The sequence below is a fragment of the Nicotiana tomentosiformis genome, chromosome 4, assembly GCF_000390325.3.
Source record: "Nicotiana tomentosiformis chromosome 4, ASM39032v3, whole genome shotgun sequence".
NCBI lineage: Eukaryota > Viridiplantae > Streptophyta > Magnoliopsida > Solanales > Solanaceae > Nicotiana > Nicotiana tomentosiformis.
In genome coordinates, this window is record NC_090815.1 from 95,049,387 (window position 1) to 95,054,270 (window position 4,884).

General features: G+C 37.3%; 1 long non-coding RNA gene across 1 annotated transcript; it reads left to right on the forward strand.

The window, feature by feature from the left end:
• Positions 1-2,287: 2,287 nt before the first annotated feature.
• LOC138909025 (uncharacterized) lies at positions 2,288-4,340 on the forward strand. Its single transcript, XR_011415523.1, has 2 exons — positions 2,288-2,922; positions 3,606-4,340. It is a non-coding gene; the product is annotated as an uncharacterized lncRNA (long non-coding RNA).
• The last annotated feature ends 544 nt before the right edge of the window (positions 4,341-4,884 follow it).

Sequence of the window (4,884 nt, forward strand, 5' to 3'; positions counted from 1 at the left end):
TAGAAATGCTAGAGATGTATATATTCTTATTTTCCCATATGTCATATTATTCTATCATCTGTTCATGGGTCTCAAAAATACATAAATTGGTAAAGTTTATTTCATGATATTAATCAGAGGCATAACAGTCTTATGACGTACCAAGAGATTTTATTAACGTATTTCATATGCATTTCATGCATTTATACATGCACATTGACCCATGACCAGATGGCGTTATATATATATATATATATATATATATATATATATATATATATATATATATAATATGGAAAAGGCTATGGAGTTATATACCACCACCTGATCAGCTGGTATACGTTGATGATTTTGCCCACAATGGGCGAAATGATATGATGGGATACCCTCAGAGGCTTAATGATGTTATGAACACATGTACCTACGCACGACATGACATTCATATGCATATGCATGACACTATGAGTATTTCATGATTTACAGAGTTATTCAGACTTACATGTCGAGTCTTTTACTCCATATTTCTCTCATGTCTATTAGTTACTGATTTTCATTCCTTACATACTCGATATATTATTTGTACTGACGGCCCTTTTGCCTGGGGATGCTGTGTTTCATGCCCGTAGATCCCGATAGATAGGTCAAGAGCCCTCCAAGTAGACTATCAGCTCAGCGGAAGATGTTGGTGCGCTCCATTTGCTTCAGAGTTGCTTGTTTGGTTATTATGATTTAGACATGTATTGTTTGGTATGGCGGGACTTTGTCCCGACCTTTGTGAAAATTATGTATTCTTAGAGGCTTGTGTATAGATGTCATTTACGTAAAGGATTGTATGGCCTTGTTGGCCTATGTTCAGTATACAAGTGGTTATTTTGGTCTTATAGGCCCGCATGTCTTATGTATAAGTTGGTATTACATGTTGTATTCTACTTATCTCACAGCAGCCTTCCGGCTCCGTTATCTAAGATAGTATGACATGAAAAGATATGATATGCTGGTACTCGGTTGAGTAAGGTACCGGGTGCCTCTCACAGCCCATCGGTTTGGGTCATGAGAAAAGTGGTATCAGAGCAGTTCTATCCTAGGGAGTCTACAAGCCGTGTCTAGTAGAGTCTTGTTTATGGGTATGTCGTGCACCACACTTATAAGCAGGAGGCTACAGGGTATTTAGGACTGTCACTCTTTCTTCTTACTCTAGATCGTGTGGTAGAGCTCAGTTGTAAGAACTCAATTATCTAAATTCTGTCTTATTCGTAATACAACGATGCCTACATTCAGAAAGACGGTCGGTAAGTGATATAGTTGTGGAAGTGTTGAGTCAGAGGAACTCGATTTTGCATCATGCTTATTATGAGTAGATACGAGGTCTTCCGCAGACCATGTATGTACTAAAGGTGTAAGGTTCTTGAAGAAAGTAGACACAAGTTTCAGCAAAAGGAATGCATCTAAGTTTCAGCAATAACAGAATCGGAAAATAGACACAAGTTTCAGCAAGTAAAAGAAGCAAGGTGAAGAAGGGTATGAGGCACCCAGTTGATGAAGATTATCAGTATTACAGTTCCGGCAGGAATATATAAGCATTGTGAGTTACCCTCAAAAGTAATAGAGGTATGTATAATTGGCCACACCCATCTCAGTTATACCCTATTGGGGGCTAACAGGTGTAGATTAAGAAAAGGTTGGGATATCAGGATCTAGTTGGGGTTAGAGTAACCCAAAATGGTGAATTGATTGTTTGCGTTAGGTGACATTTTTGAATGATATTGGAAATGTGCTAATAGATCTCCTTGTAAGACACCTGATGGCGCACTGTAAAATTGTACTACTAGATATGAGTACTATAAAGATTTTACGGACTGCGCACGCAAGTCGAAGAATGATAAATGGTTCTTTTCGAGGTCTTAGAACAAAGAATTACTTAATAAATTTAAAGATGACATTTTGGGTCATCACATTCTCCACCTCTAAAACAAACGTTCGTCCTCGAACGGAGTTAGAAAAAGTGCCTGAGCTGGAGAAGTTAGGGAATAAAATTGTTTTGGAGATTATAAGCATTGTGCTATTTCAAACAAGTGATGAGTAAATTCGTGAAGGTGAGAGGGTAAGCAAATCGAAGAAAATAAATTTCGTCGAAGTTTGATATTTTGGGATAAAATATGACCCGAGCTAAAATACCCGGTATTTATGGACTAGTGCCATACAAAGTACCACATGACCACAATAGAAGGGTATATATAAAGTGCATTAAAAATGGGTAGTATTTTAAGTAAGTTGGGATAATTCTTAATTATGCGGGCAATTGGTTAATTATTAATTAGTGGGAGATTAACTAGTTAATTAAGGATTAGTGGATAATTAATTAAGATATTGGGATAAGGCCTAACAAGCCAAAACGTGGCAGCCCCTTTCTTTCATTAAGTGACTCTTACCTTATAATTGAAAGGTGTCACAATTGAGTAAGATTACGGCTTAGTCATTACTATGTGGGCCCCACTCCATTTAATGCATAAAACCCCTCTAATTCAAAGAGGGGTCTTATATACAAATGTTAGAAAACGTTCAGGAGGTATTCAACCAAATTTTACACAAAAAACTTTTCATTTGAAGGAAAAACCATGGACTTCTCATCTTTTTCATCGCACCTTTAATCTATCTAATACTAAATCAAATCAACTCTACATTCTTTAAAATCCAAAATCTTCTACCAGCACCATTCCAGTGACCATTAATAGAAAACATACTAAATTTCATAGGCAAAAATTCCCATATCAAATGTGTATAATATAGTAAGGCAGTACATTATAATATAGTACTCTTTCTATTAGAAAGTTACGTGAGTATATCTTGAAATAACATTATACGGATTTTCCCCTACTTCGATCCATCGTTACGTGTCGTCGCAATCAACGGGTGTTAAAGGGATTGTCAAGAGAATCGGTTCAGGTATGTTAAGGCTATCCCTTCTTTCTTTTGGCATGATCTATACGACACAAGCGAAACGAGCAAATGCACAACTTCCATAAATTACTCTATTCATAGAAATGCTCGAGATGTATATATTCTTATTTTTTCATGTGTCATATTATTCTATCATCTGTTCATGAGTCTCAAAAATACATAAGTAGGTAAAGTTTATTTCATGATATTAATGCATAATGATCTTATGACGTACCGAGAGATTTTATTAATGTATTTCATATGCATTTTATGCATTTATACATGCACATTGACCCACGACCAGATGGCGTTATATACACGTATATATATGTATATATATGTATATGGGATATGGAAAAGGTTATGGCATTATATATGCACCACCACCTGATCAGCTGGTATACGTTGATGATTTTGCCCACAGTGGCCGAGATGATTTTATGGGATGCCCTCAGAGGCTTAATGATATTATGAACACATGTACCTACGCACGACATGACATTCATATGCATATGCATGACACTATGAGTATTTCATGATTTACAAAGTTATTCAGACTTACATGTCGAGTCTTTTACTCCACGTTTCTCTCATGTCTATTAGTTACTGATTTTCATTCCTTACATACTCGGTACATTATTTGTACTGACGTCCCTTTTACCTGGGGACGCTGCGTTTCATGCTCGCAGTTCCCGATAGACAGGTCAAGAGCCCTCCAAGTAGACTATCAGCTCAGCAGAAGATGTTGGTGCACTCCATTTGCTTCGGAGTTGCTTGTTTAGTTAGTATGATTTAGACGTGTATTGTTTGGTATGGCAGAATTTTGACCCGACCTTTGTTAAAATTATGTATTCTTAGAGGTTTGTAGACAGATGTCATGTACGTAAAAGATTGTATGGCCTTGTCGGCCTATGTTCAGTATACGAGTGGTTATTTTGGTCTTATAGGCCCGCATGTCTTATGTATAAGTTGGTATTACATGTTGTATTCTACTTATCTCACAGCAGCCTTCCGGCTCCGTTATCTAAGATAGTATGACATGAAAAGATACGATATGCTAGTACTCGGTTGAGTTAAGGTACCAGGTGCCCGTCGCGGCCCATCGGTTTGGGTCGTGACAGGGCCGTACGTCTCGACAGGATTATGTACCACTCATATGGGAGCGGGCCGTTCACCTCGGCAATACAATAGATGTATCTATGGTTCGACATTTCTATAAAATATTCTTATGAAATCATGCGTAATAATTGATAACAAGGCAGTATATCTGTGAGTTTTCCTGATTTGAACTGTGGCGACCTATCTTGTGAGGTCCATTATGTATACTCCGTTTGAGGAGGTAGCTACTAGCTGATAGTTTGAGTTATTACTAAGAGGAGAATTGTACCACGTATTTATACTTGTTATTTCGTTTATTCCCCTAACTCACATTTGTTACTTCTATTGTATCTGTCTTATTGGACCACTAGTAAGTGTTGATGTCGACCCCTCGTCACTACTTCTCTGGGGTTAGGCTAGATACTTATTGGGTACGCGTTAATTTACGTACTCATACTACACTTGCTGCACTTATTGTGTAGGTACATATATGTCTGGTGGTCTTTTGGGCGCAGAGGCACGACTATTGCGAGGACTTTACCGTGAACTGCATTTCATATTACGATCCACAGCCTGCAGAGACTCCATCAGAGTTATTTATATTTCTCCTGTCTAATTTGTATTTCGGACAGATGTTGTATTTTATTATATTTCCTAGTTGATGCTCATGCACTTGTAACACCGGATTTTGGGGGTTCCTACGGGTTGTTCATTATTGTAGCTCGTGTAAATATTATCATTCACTCTGTAAATTTTATTTCACACTATCTAATTAATAAAAATTATGATTTTAAAGTACTAGAATAAGTAATTAAATTGATCAATCACTGTTGGCTTGCCTGACGGCGGTGTTAGGCATTATCACGACCT